This window comes from Equus caballus, chromosome 7, assembly GCF_041296265.1.
Source record: "Equus caballus isolate H_3958 breed thoroughbred chromosome 7, TB-T2T, whole genome shotgun sequence".
NCBI classification, from domain to species: Eukaryota; Metazoa; Chordata; class Mammalia; order Perissodactyla; family Equidae; genus Equus; species Equus caballus.
In genome coordinates, this window is record NC_091690.1 from 16,420,134 (window position 1) to 16,434,974 (window position 14,841).

General features: G+C 36.7%; 1 long non-coding RNA gene across 2 annotated transcripts; it reads left to right on the forward strand.

The window, feature by feature from the left end:
- Positions 1 to 319: 319 nt before the first annotated feature.
- LOC111774100 (uncharacterized) lies at positions 320 to 14,406 on the forward strand. 2 transcript variants are annotated; one of them, XR_002808943.2, is made up of 3 exons: positions 320 to 2,476; positions 8,284 to 8,437; positions 13,264 to 14,406. It is a non-coding gene; the product is annotated as an uncharacterized lncRNA (long non-coding RNA). The 2 variants fall into 2 exon arrangements; XR_011440454.1 differs by lacking the exon at positions 320 to 2,476 and adding an exon at positions 2,530 to 2,901.
- Positions 14,407 to 14,841: the final 435 nt, after the last annotated feature.

Here is a 14,841-nt window from a genome sequence, read left to right on the forward strand (position 1 = left end):
ATTTTCGATTGGGGAGTTTAATCCATTTGCATTTAATACCAAGGTAGGATTTACATCTGCCATTTTGCTATCTGTTTTCTGTAGGTCTATGTCGTTTTTGCTCCTCTATTCCTCAATTGGTGTGTTTCAAATGTTAAATAGATAAAATCTAGTTGTATCTTTTTGATTCTCTTTTTGCTTCTTTTAATATATTTTTTGAGTTATTTTCTTAGTGGTTGCCCTGGGAATTACAATTAGGATGCTAATTAAAACAATCTAATTTACATTACTAACTTAATTTCAATAGTATACAAAAAACTTTGCTCTAATTTAACTCCATTTCCTCACCCCCTCGTTGTACTAATATTATTCTGCAAACAATATCTTTATATGTTACAAATCCATCACAACAAATTTATAATTTTTGCTTTATGTAGTTGTCTTTTAAAATAGGAGAAGAAAAAAGTTACAAACAAAAGTTACAGTTAGAGGCTGGCCCGGTGGTGCAGCAATTAAGTTCGCATGTTCTACTTTAGCACCCTGGGGTTCGCCGGTTCGGATCCCGGGTGTGGGCATGACACCGCTTGGCAAGCCACGCTGTGGTAGGTGTCCCACGTATAAAGTAGAGGAAGATGGGCACGGATTTTAGTTCATGACCAGTCTTCCTCAGAAAAAAGAGGAAGATTGGAGGCAGATGTTAGCTCAGGGCTAATCTTCTTCAAAAAAAAATAAAGTTACATTTATATTATCTTCCACAATACCTATATAGTTAACTTTGTTAGTGTTCTTATGTCTTCATGTGGATTCAAGTTACCATCTAGCGTTCTCTTATTTCATCCTGAAGGTCTCCTTTTAGTATATCTTGTAGGGCAGGTCTTCTAGCAATGAATTCTCTCAGTTTTTGTTTAGTTGATAGCTTCTTAGTTTTCCTTCACTTTTGAAGGAGAGTCTATCTGTATTTAGAATTATTGGCTGACAGTCTTTCTTTCAACACTTTGAAAATGTCATTGCACTATTCTCTAGTTTCCATGGTTTCTGATGAGAAGTGAGCTATTAATTTTATTGAGAACCCCCTGTATTTCATGTGTTTTTCTATTGCTATTTTCAAGATTTTCCCTTTGTCTTTGAATTTGTCAATTTGATATATGTCATAATTTTGTATCTCTTTGAATTCCTTAGAATTCGTTGAGCTTTTTCAATGTGTGGATTAATATTTTTCACCAAATTTGGAAATTTTGGGGCCATTATTCCCCCCATTTTTTCCCCCCCTTTCTGTTTCTCTTCCCTTTCTGGAACTTTTATTATGCTTATGTTTATACACTTAATGGTGTTGCACAGGCCTCTGAGGCTCTGTTTATTTTTCTTTATTTTATTTTTCTTTCTGCTTCTCAGACTAGATAATTTCTATTGCTTTATCTTCAAATTTGCTGATTCTTTGTTCTGCCAATTCAAATCCTTTGTAGAGCCTTTCTATTGAAGTTTTATTTTAGTTGTAATTTACAACTTCATAATTTCTTCTTGGTTCTTTTTAATAAATTCCTGTCTTTATTCATATTCTCTACCTATGAGACATCATTACCATACTTTCCTTTAATTTTTTAGACATGGTTTCCTTTACTCTTTGAACATATTATAATATCTGATTTTAAGTCTTTGTCTACTAAATCCATACTCAGGACTTCTCAGAAATATTTTCTGTTGGCTGGTTTTTTTCCCTGTGTATGTGGCATACTTGACTATTTGTTTTCATGTTTCATATTTTTTTGGTTGAAAGCTGGACATTAATATATTGTAACAATAATATTCCTCCTCCAACAAGATTTATGGTTGTTGCTGTTTATGTGTTGTTACACTTTTTCCTCTTGCAGTACATTTATTTAGTTAGTTTCTGGACAAATTCCATAGATTCTATCTTTCCTGCTGTATGTGACTACTTAGATTTTTAATAATTGCTTTCATCTTTATTTTTGAGCTTAGCTTCCTAGGGTGACCCCTTGATCAGTATAATTTAGCAGTCAGTCAATAGTTGGTCAGAATATTTCCTTAAACGCCTTTACAGTATGTCTTCTACTTTTCACCAACAGTATCAGTTTACACAACACATTTACCTTTCAATTCCTGCTTGATCATGGCCTCAAGGTCAGGGAGAGATGAATGACTAATGACTTTTTCTTTCTTGGGTCTTTCCTGGTTGCACACATAGCTTTACACGCGCTCAGCCTTTTAGATTCCCAGAAAGATGTAAGAGCTTTTCAAAGTTCACCACTTCTCCCTTGGTCCCCGCTAAGCTAAGCTCTGAGTCAAATCAAATAACCATCACATGCTGAGCATACCCATTTCCAGGAATCCACAAATCTGGAAAAAATTGTAACTTTGTTCTAGGGTGCTTTTCATAGAGCTCAAAAGCGATCAAATCTTTCTGTTGTCTGCAATTCTGCTGGATTTTGGCTACTGAGTTCCTGAGCTGGGGAGGACAAGGAGATGGAGACAGCCCAAGGTAAAATGTTACAGACTGTGCTGATTTATTGAGGTTCAGTAGATCTCTTAGGTAGATGATTGTTTGTTTTGTGGTTTTGGTTGATTGCCCACATTCTGAAATGGTTTGTTGACGTTGCTTTGTCTATATTTTCATTGTTTTAGAGGGAGAGTCTACTGAGGTCACTGACATTCTGGAAGTTGATTGCTGCTTCTCATTTATTGATATATTTTTCCCATGCATTACTCCTAAATTCTTCTTTCATTTATCTAGTATTTTCCAATATACTTATCATATTAAGGACTCATAATCTTTGTATCTTCCTTATATTGTAGTGTCTACAGTAGATATTCAACAAATAATTGAATATGAGTATACTGTATATTGCCAGAATGAGAAGCACCAATATACATTATTTCATTTAATCTTTATCACAATTCTGCTGGGTAAGTATTATTATCTCCATTCTACAGTGGTCTAGACTGCTACATATATACTTTACATGTCACAAAGCTAGTTAAGTAGAAAAGGTTGAATTTACATCCATGTTTCTCCAACTCCCAGCCAATCTTAGGTATAGTTTATAAATCAAGAGGAAGGACTTTGCTATTTTTATTTTTCTAAATTATGACCACCTTAGATCTTGTCAGCTTCCAGGACATTACATTTTATTTGTTCTATAATTTTGGCAATAGCTTTTGGACATTATTACACATTTGACTGAGCTTTTAGAACCCCATTAATGGAGCAATCAGCAATGATACTGGGTTACTTGCCCTTTTTTCCCAATACAATGACATTGAACCCAGCATGACTGGGTTTGTGAGCTGTAGGGTGCTCACACTGTGAGAATTAGTGGCAGTATTCTTCCATACTTTTTCTTGCTTTAACAATAAGCTATCAGAGGAGACTGGCTTTGAGTTGCCCACACTCACCCACATCCTGTTGTCTTGCCAATAGAACAAGGGGGAGGTGTGGAAGTGCCCCCAGGCAGGCTTCCTCACATCCTGTTGCCAAGGCAACAGTGCCATGATTCCCCATGTTCTGTGGCTAAGAGAGCAGCAGCTGGCACCCAGGGAAACTCCATATGCCCACATGGGTCTTACTATCTTGGGAGAACATAAGGAAAACTGTCCTTGAGTTGGTCACGGTCAGGATTCTTTATGATATAAGATTATACTCAGACAATGGATTCACTTTAGATGTTTTCTTTTATACAAAGTTCTATTGACAAAATAGTATACCTAGCCAAATAGCTGCTAGAGGGCTCCTCGGAGGCTGAGGACATGTATTAAAACCCCGATTTTGCCATTAACTGAGTATGCAGTCTTAAACTACTCTTTCTAAGCCAGAGTTTTCCCTTCTGAGGGAAATGGAATTATTAATATCAATAACCTCATTGAGTCACACTGGAGAGAAAAAGAGCACACACGAAATCAGTTCATAAAGTTATTCAAATGCTAATTTTCCATTGTTTTAATCCCAGGCTTCAATTTTGATATTACTTTATCCCCATGTAAAGAAAGTAGTCAGTGACAAAGGAGAAGGGATATTGAGCTGCTTGAAGTCAGGGATCATATTTATAAGGAGCATAAAGTAGCTCCTTGATTAATGATTATTCAAGCATGGATGTGGGTCCTCTAAACTCAGTCATTGCATCTTGCAGAGCCAGGCTCAGCAGGACTCACCAGTGAATATCACAATAATGAACACAGTATATTCTTCTTGTCTTCACTGTGCCTGAGGAGTAGTCCCTCATTTTCAATGAAAGTTTGTAGCCATGAATATAAGCATTTATGGCAGATTTATTTGTCATTTATTTTTAAGAAGGTTTGTATGTGTTTAAAGTCCCATCATTATGACATACATTAATATTTCATTCAGTCAGATTAGAGATAAGCCATATTTTGTGAATTATATTTGACAAACATACACACGGCTGTGTTTACCCTAAGAATTATACATTATGATTGAAATAAAAATGAATAAAGACTTTCATGAAGCAAAGAGTAACTCCAGCTTTCTCCTTTTCACCTTCCAAACCATTTCAGCCTACAAAGAGTAGGTCAGAAATAACCTTATTTAGAGTCAAAATGAGTCAATTATAAGACAAAGTATACTGGGAAAGAAACAACAGAGTGAATTTGAACCAGAAGTTTTCACTACATCCTTGAAAATTATGGACATATCATTTTCAGGCAAAGTCTCAGTGCATTTCTGATCTTAAACTAATATTTTTTTTTAAAAGACTTTGGAAAACAACATTTATAAAATTTAAAAAATCACAATTGAAAAAATCTATAAAAATAATTAGACTTATTGTATATGACCCCCCTTGAAATCATCACTCTGTAGGGAGTGAATTACGCTTTTTCTATAGATAAGATAAACACTTGCTGTATCCATTCACAGACTGAGACAGTAGAGACCATTGAAAATCCACCCAACTTGGTGTCTAGTAGACCGTCGAGTACAGATGAACAAGCATTCAATGATTTTTTATTATGAATAACGTCAGCACTACCTTTATTTCTTAAAATGACAAAGAGTTTTCAGTGCCTAGGTTAAAAGTAGGCACTCAATAAATGTTTGGTGAAGAAAAAGGAAATGCACAAGTTAAAAAGCATCAGCTGAATAAAAATAATGAATCACTGCATGAAAAAACAGTAATACAGATATCTTCTTCAAGTGATTTGCAATTGCCTACAGGCATCAGCAACAAAAGGTCATCTCAAATCCCTAAAAAAACAATGACTCTCACAAAGACGATTTTCCCAATATATGTAGATCTAGGAAAGACATCTCACCTGAAACCTGCCTACAATGTTTTGGATATTAATATTGTGATGTAGGATTGAATAATAAAATATTAGAAAGTATAAATATATGTGTGTACAAATGTAAACATTGCCTTTCAACATCTTAACAGCAGAGGCTGTATTTGTTTTAACATATTTCTCTTCTGCTATCCGAGAACCATATTATTTCTTGTCAGGGAACAGGCAGTGAGTCATCAATTTCAATTAATTAGGATGCTTCAGGTAATCTGGAATGTTTTTGCATTATTAACTATTTCAGCAGCACTTGGGACTTTTCCATTAACGTCCTCAGAATGATTTAGCATTATTATTTTTGAACAGATTCCCACATGTATTATCCCTTCAAACTGAATGTCCCTTAGTAGGGAAAAGAACTAGCACAAATAACTCCCTTTTGGATCTGCGAACCAGCCAGACCCAGAATCACAGTAGCATCTGAAATAAGTCCACTTACATCCATTCACAGAAAAAAAAGTTGCGGCCATAAGGATTTTCTTTGAGTAAATGCTAAAAATACCATAGAAAATACACTTTCCCTTGACATCACATTTCCATCTACTCTGGTTAATTGATGTCTATTGAGTAAGCAATGTTTTATACACTTGGACAGAGCATATAAACTAATGAAGATTTTTTCAGAAGCTTGTCTTTGAAGCATTTGGTACATGTCCATCACGTCTCTAGCAAGATGGACTGTACAAAGATATTCTAGTTGTTATGAATTTAGCTTGAAATAAATTCATAGTTCATTTAATGTAGATCTTATGGAAAGGACAATTTCTTCCTTGTTGTATGGGAGTAATAATTCTAATTCTCTTAACCTAGTTAAGGATAATGCTTTGTTGAAAGAAGCATGTTGAGGCAAGTCTTATATGAGAACAAAGGGATTTTTATGAATGGAAGATCCAAGCTGAGTGAGTGTGAAATGGAGAATAGTTGGGAATCTAACGTGAAAACAAATTATACGTTAGAAGCTTAAAAGAGGCTTTCTGTATTTAAGAAAACCATAAAATCATAAAGCAGGATGCTCACAACTTTACTAAAATATATGGCTCTATGAAGACAGATACTTGTATTTGTTGGAAGCACTACTGTGTCCTCAGTGCTGAGGGCGGTGCTAGACACACGTTAAGTGCTCAATAAATATGTGTTGAATAAGTGACTTAACTGAGGCCAGGTGGTAGTCTTGCCCAGAGGCTTCCTCTAGGAATGGTGGCTCAATGTAAGGATGCAGAAAATCAGAGAGATAGGATCCGGAGTTGGCAACAGTGGTCTAGGATGGATGTGCCATCGATGAGGGGAATTAGCCTCCGAAAGTTTATTCCTGTATGTTGTTACAATTAAATTTCTTCACTGCAAGTGGTTTGTAAATATTCATTCCCTGCCAGTGCATGAACCAGAGATTTAATGTTGCAATTAAAAGGATAGGGTACTTTGAAAGAAAAAACACTTGAACTTGGGGGAAGAAGGATCAGAATATAAGTAAAAAAAAAACCCTGAATCTGAGTTAAGAAGTAAATTGAAAATTCTGTTTCTAAATTTACCCTCAACCCTTTTATGAAGATTACCAAAACCGAATGCCTAGATAGGAGATTTTTAGAATTTTCTTTGATGATGAAAATGTTCTTAATCTGTACTGTTCCGTACAGTAGCCACTAGCCATATTCACTTAAAGATCACTTGAAATGTAGCTAATGCAACTGAGGAAGCAAATTTTTAATTTTATTTAGTATTACCTAATTTGAGCTCAAATAGCCACATGATTAGTGGCTACCGTATTGCACAGTGTGGGTCCAGATCTATGCTACCTACAGTTACATGTTTATTGCTGGGGTGGAGGACAGGAGGCCGTGACATCAGAAGTACTTTCTGCTAATTGGTGCCAGGGTCAAAGAGAGCTGCTGCTGGGAGGCACCACAGTTCCCAGCTCTGGGAATGATGCGTTTTCAAATAGGGAAGTTGTATCTTCCTTTACAAGAGCAAAGCAAAATCAATCTTTTCCTTATCACATAGTAGCAGGTCATTATACCGAACTTAAAGAAGGATGTAATAAATCAAGTGTTCCCAGAAATGCCTTTAGTAAGAGAAAACAATGAGGGTTTGTATGTTTCAGAAGAACAGGGAATGTTTGGCTTCCAGTGTCAAAAATAGCGCTTAGATTTGCAGCCTTACCTCTGACCTTCAGATCTGATAAGCAAGATAAGAGGAGTTTATTGCCAAATCTCAGAGCTGTCAAGTCAGGGTCAGACGAAGCATTGCATTCCTCTCTGATAAAAAATAAAGTGTCTGTAGAGAAAAGGGCAAGCTCCATTAGACCACACACAGAGAATCAGGTGGCAAGAATTTCAAACAGCAATCTGAGAGGGGATAGGACAGGAGAACAAGTAAGGGAAAAATGAGCAAGAGTTAGCTTGCCTTCGTGCATGAAAAATAAGAAATAAATTGGAAATTATTGTGTTTTTATTTAGAACATATCCCCAGGAAATGTGGATTGTCAAAGACTGTGCTGGTGATAGGGAAAATAAGTACCCCTTCTGCAGGAAAATTTGGCAGTAATTATCCGAGGACCATTCAAATGTGTACATTTTTGACCCAGTTATTCCATTTCTAGAAACGTATCCTAAGAAATAATCATAACTGAGCAATGATACAGCTAAAGGCAGTTCACTGAAGTAGTAGTTATTGCAGCATTAATTATAACAGAGAAAAATTATAATTGAATATCTATCACTAGACAGTTGGTTAATTAAATTGTTACTTCCATACAAAGAAACATTATGCAATCATTTAAAAAGAACCATGTTGGTAGATACCTATAAAAGCATGAGAATTATACATCCAAACATATTGTTTTTCTTCTTGTATATCTGTAGTTTTAAAATATTCCTCAATACATTTTTGATTTTTCTTAAATTTATTTACAAAATATTTTCAAATGTATTAATTTTATAAGAAGAAGAAAAGTTGTTTTTTTGAAAATGTTCATGATGTTTTTATTTTGCCATCTAGGTTTTCAGCTATTCTATGAACTCCTTCCTATCTCGGTTGCCAAGGAGATCCACTGCATCTGTAAACAGGTGGAGATTATAGTGTGCAAAAAATAACCCTCTTTGCGTCTCGAGAAAGCTCTGCTGCCTGCAGATCTAGGAGGACTTTAAACCATGTAAGCAGTCACTAAAAACTATAGGTGGTGTGTAAGCTGCTTTATCCACGTATGGTTTTCATTTGGCTTATGATTTATATTCCTGCCCACTCATTACCTTTAATAAGCAGAGAGCTATTGCACAGCTACTATCTTACACTTGATTGCTCATTGTTTCCTGTTCTCTTTGGAGAGCTCTAGGTCCCTAACTGGATGACTGGCGGAAACTGTCCTCAGAGTGTATGTACATTACTCCATTCTGGTTAATGAAAATTTGCAATGGATTTTCCAGAGAGTATGAAGTCAGGGCGTTATAGACCCATTGCCAGTGTCTCTGCAACTCCATTTCTGAAGACAAAAAATTTGGCTTCTCAATTCTTTCCAACAGTACTAAAGCAACAACAAAAAGGAAGACAAGGAGAGACAAAAGAAAAGCACCTCCCCCTCCCCCAAAACAAAGAAGAGAGAGAAGGAAAGAAATACAAGAAAAGAAAAGAAATCCAACCTGTACTATAAAGGAAAGGGTCATGGAAAGAAGTGGAAGCAGAAGTCTGGTTTCATCCTCCTTTCTTTTGATTGCTCCTATTGAAAACCACAGCCAGTTTTCCAACTTACTACCTCTACCCTGACCGGGTGAAACTGGTATGCGTTAGGAAACTTTTGCAGAAATTAAATTTATGATGCCAGGAAAGGGCCCAGAAAGAATGTTCTCATAATAAAAGGCCATGTCAGATCTCTCTCATTTCTTTCGTGGAAGCCAAATCTCATGAACCAAAAACACATATATCCCCAGGAGTGACAGGACATGCCTTTCCTATCAATGTCACTTTGGACAGAATGTACACAAGTCGTGGGAATATCCAGAAAGCTGAATCGACTGCAGGGATGCTGATAGCTTAGCTAGACTTCAACTCATGAACAGCATTAGTGTGTAGTTTGGAGACTGTAGGTGTTTTCTTAACTCATTCTATTAGACAGCTAAAGGTCTCATTGGTCTAGACTCCCAAAGCACTCCATACTTCTGCATAGCATATACCACATCTGAAATCACTTGTTCAGTGTCTGTCTTTCCCATGTCACTATAAGACTCCTACTTTCAGGGACTATGCCTTTTTGGTTCAGTGTTGTATCCCTTGGGTTCTGTGCCTGGGACAGAATTAGCACTCAAAATATGTATGTTGAATGAATGAATGAGAAGTATTTGAGGAAATCGGGGAAAAAGAAGACCTCACTGAAATGGGATAAGGACCAGCGCTGATAAGATGGTATGTGCAGTACAATGTACTATGGGTCTATTTGTTGATACTCTCTGTTAATCTGAACTTAGAAGTAATAATAACAATAGTAACAACAACAACAATAATAGTAGTTACCTTTACTGAGAATCTACTATATAAGCCAAGGCCTTTCCATCCCTTATGCCATTCAATTATTATAAGAACTATGCACAGCAGAAATCATGTTCTCATTTTGTGGATGAAAAACTGAACTTCAGAGTATTTATTTATTCAAGACCACAGCTGCAGAGCACATAGTAGGCTCTTTCCAATGAGTTATTCAAAAAAGGAACAAAATGGAAGAAGCAGAATTTAATCAGTTCTTTCAATCCTAAGGCCTATGTACTTTGCATCCACTATAACCCACTCCTTCCCAGAAAGGAAATTTAGATAAATTACATCTGTGGAATACACATGCCCATATAATGCTGACCTAACTACTGCTAAACAGTTTTCTGCAGAGATGGCTGAGCTGCTGCAGGAGGGGTGCTCAGACCTCCTACATCATGAGGAAAAGAGGTGCTCGGAAAGGTGGAATAAAGCTCCACTGCAGTGAGTTTCTTGGATGTAAACCTTAAGGATCAGTTTTACTCTTTCCCACAGCAAAACACAACAAGAAACTCTGCTAAGGGTTTCAGCACCTTTCTGATGGGAGTGAGGAACAGAAACCCTCGGGCCAGTGGTCGGGACTCCCCAAAGCAACAGCAAGGATGAGGTGACAGTAGCAGGACATGGCTGAGGCGAAGACCACGTCTGACAAAGAGAAGGAACAGTTGCGGGAGAGGAACCTCAGCTGGGCTCGTCTGAATCTCAGAGGCAAATGCCCAGAGCTAAGGAACAAGTCCTTGACATCTCCATGTGACTACTCAGATTTTCTGGGCAATGGTGGGCTTGGCCTTAGAGGGCCTGGACACTGGTACGCTAAGGCCTGGTTCTTGGGCTCTGGAAACTTGTTTGAAGAAAGCTGACCTTGATGGGTTAGGTAGTTGGGGACATAAATCCAGCTTCCATTGGTTGGAACCTAATTTCTCCATTTACCCTCCTCACACTTAGCTCTAGGTCACTGAAATATGCTTATCGGAAATAATTGATCCTTTGCAGGATGGGGCCTCTGTGCTTCCCTTAGTGATTAAGCTTAGCCTCCCATACCAGTTCCCTTCCAAGAGACACATAGCAGGGAAGGAGCTCAATGCTTACCAAAGCTGGCTGGAAACAGAGAGCAGGGACAAATAGCTGAACTGAGTTTAGTGGTTGTTATGGGCTGAATTATGTCCCCCAAATACATATGTTGAAGTCTTAATCCCAGTACTTCAGAATAAACCATTTTGGGAGATAACGTCTTTAAGGAGAGAATGAAGTTAAAAAGAGGTCATTAGGGTGGACCCTACTCTACTATGACTGGTGTCCTTATAAGAAGAGGAGGTTATGACACAGGCATACTCAGATGGAAGATCATGTGAAGACACTGGGGGAATATGGACATCTGAAAGTCAAGGAGAGAGATATTAGAAGAAACCAACCCGGCTGGTAACTTATCTTGGACTTCTAGACTCCAGAACTATGAAAATATAAATTTCTGTTGTTTTAGTCACCCAGTCTGTGGTACTTTGTTATAGTGGCCCTAATAGACTAATATAGTGGTCCAAGGTTCTGAAGATATTCCATGAAACTTTAGGGCAGATGAAGCGGGGTGGGGAGGGGGTGGATTTTTGGACCACCTCTGGCCCCAAATTTCGCCTACATAAGTAAATGAAATAATCAGTTTTTGGTGTACTTTGAATCCATGTGAGAATAGCACGTACAACGCTTCATAGAGAACGTGTATTAGAGATGATAGTAATGGCTATTCGTGAAAAGTTTATTGCATTCTAGTCTGTGTTCCAAGTAGTTTACAAATGTTATTTCATTTCGTCTTCACAACAGCACTGTGAGTAGATAGCCTAAGTATCCCCATTTTATGGATAAGGAAATAGCTATAGAGGGTTAACTAATTTGCTCAAGGTCACCCAGCTAGTGGCAGAGCTCAGGCTCTGACAGATGAATGGACTAAATTAGTGGCTGTTCAGAGTCATAAAACAAGGAAAGAAGTAGCAGAGTTGGGACTTCTAATCAGCTCCTCCACATTCAAATGTTGTCTCTTCACCTTTTCTCCCAGACTGCAGTGAGTCAGTCAGACAAATGGCATTATTATGCACCCAGTGCATTTTTACCACTCTTGAAAAGGAACAGCCTGTTATGAACAAGAAAGTTAGGACATCAGTGGTTGTCAGCTGAAGATGGCCTCCTTCAATTTTATTTCTGTTCAAAACTTTTCTTCCTCATTTCTCAACCCCCTCAGAGAAAACCTTCAGCTTATGCTGAGTATTTATTGTACATGATTGATCTTACAACTGGAATTACGCCATGGTATAAGGCTGCAGTAATCTCAACCGCTGACTCATAGGCCCAGCTGGTGTTTAATTTGTATTGCAATCAGCACTGTAGAAACACGTTTTTTATTTTTCAGACTGAGTAAACATATGAATCCGGGATCAATATAAATTGAAGACTGTTTGCAATTAACAAAGCATGGGTTCTATGATATGATTGGAAAAAAAGAGAAAAAAAGCAAAGGCCCTTATCAAAAATTCATGTAGGTGCTCTCTTGTTGAAATATCTGAATAAGTTGTTACAGAGTTGGAAAATTGTGTATAAACAGGTCTTCTAGATGCACCTGTGTTAAAACACACACAGCAACAGGGAAAGAAGCTTTTGAGAACAAATATATTTGTTTTGATTAAGGATAAAACATTTGATGAAAGTTAATATGTTTGTCAAACACATTACAAATGAGCTTGAGGATGACAGATTTTTTGTGTATGTATCTTCATCCCTACTTGTGTGACAGAACAAGTGAAGTGCATCCCATGTGTTCCATGGAAACCTTTGATATTGGGGCTGACCTTTCAATTATGTATTTATTCATTTATTCAATCTTCTATTCATCCATTCAGAAATACTTATGGCTGGCCTACTGGTGCCCAGAACCGGAGATATGGCAGTGAATATGACAAAACATAGTTCCTTTGCCCAAAGATCTTAGAGTCTAGAAAGACAATGAGTCAGCTATTAATCACGAGAATGCAATGTTGTTGCATGCTACGAAGAAGTAAATGATTCTCTAAGTACAAAATAGCTGGGCCTAACTAACTCCGAAACTAAAATTATTTCCCAGATGTGTTTACAGAGGTAATATAAAATGCCAATAACCAGGGATTAAAGTTAAGAATAGTCACAAAATGTGCTAGAAAGATTTCCTTTCACTGATCTTAGCTTTTGGTTCATTATTTTGTAGAACTTATTTTGTAGCTGCCTGAAAAAATAGAATATTCTAGCTCAATGGTCTTACAAATTGCTTATTAGTGAATATAGTGAAAGATATATATAATAAAATATAGTAAAGGGCAGTGACTACAGTGAAGATAATACAGTGAAAATAGTGAAGAGCAGTGCTCTTCACGTTGCTACCAAGTTTACATAAACCAAGGGGAGAAGTAATTTAAAATTTTCTCCTTCTATTTTGTCTTCTAGGCAATCAATGCCTTTCTTGGGATCTGTCAGAGCGCCTTCAGCAGAAGAGAAATCAGGAAAAGGATGGAAAGTTCAACTGTGCTCAGCCTTCCAGACTCTATTCATTGTTCTCAGATCTGTTCCTACTTATGGAGCTGTTGGTTTCATGGGGGCTGCATAGTATTTGTCCTTGATTTAAGTGTATGATTCAGGAAGAGTGAACTGCTTCCTGAGAGTGGAGAGTTAATTTAGACTCTTTCAAAACCAAATTGGTATTTTTTCATGTGGAAACAATGAGTTCTTTCCTACTCAACTTATGAGTAGAAAGTCATTGAATGACTAGAAAATCCTTTAGCCAGTAAATGTATGAAGCAATAAAGGTGTAAGGGAGGTAGAGAAGAGAGGAAGTAAGACAGAAAGAAAGAGAAGTAAAGATTTTGAAAAGCAATACAACCACTATAAGAAAAAGCATTTCTTTTTAACTCACTGTCTTTGCTCTGTCAAACTACGCTCTAGCCAAATAATCATATTATTGTATAGTAATGAATTTTTTTTATTGTGCTGTGACATGCCCAAAATAAATTTAATTAGAACTCGTTATCGATATGCAACTTAAATGGCAGGAGAAGCTTAAGGTGTAATAAGCTAATGCTTTAATATTTTTCTCAGTATTTTAGAGCATTAGTATCCTTTATCAACATAAATGTCTGAAACATATTGGAAAAAGAAGCAAGCAAAGGGGAATAGAAGTTAAAGATGATATTTCCCTTTGATAGTTTGTAATTTTAAAAGCAACTAAGTACAGAAGCTAAGACTTATAGGATTTTCTAAATTTCTAATGGCTGGTACTGAATCCCATATAAATAGTTACTACATGGCCTGTAGGAGAGACTGATAAATGATTCATACTTAGGGGATAAAATGAGGAAATATTCAGACTTTAGCTTCCATCGGATTGGAGAAGATGTATTTTTACACTGCTTAACCTTTAATCAAAATTAAATTAGAAAATTAAACATATACTGTTAGATGACAGAAAATCAATGAAAAGACACCAAGGGTGAAATGGAATTCAAACAAAACTGTATCTAATTGTTATGCTGAAAAATGAACTGCAAGTGGGTTAAATAAAATAGTTATTTTATATGAAATTGAAGAAACTTGTAGTTTATTCAATATGCAACATTGTTCAAAAGGCCACGCATTACAAATTACTGTGGCAGTCACTGCTTTGCTCCATGAGAAGGCAATTAAACAAGAGTGATGAAGATTAGAAATAGGGAATTTCGAGGACCAATGATTTTATAATAAAATTAATAAGTGCAGCAAAATAAGATACATCCTGGACTGGAACTCAAGGATAGGCATATTGAAATACTAGCTAGCATTTTTGTCTCTCTAAGTTCACTTCAACAAACATGAAAAACAAAGATAATTGTGACTTTCTACTCACTATTGCACCATGGACAAACAAACCAATATAGAAGAAGTCCTTCGTGGCCTTCAAGGGAAAGTAATGTAAATTCACAGGATGACTTCAAGCCCTAAGCCTTCTTTCACACCTTCTTTGGTTAACTCTTAACTGGGGGGTTTGGTAAA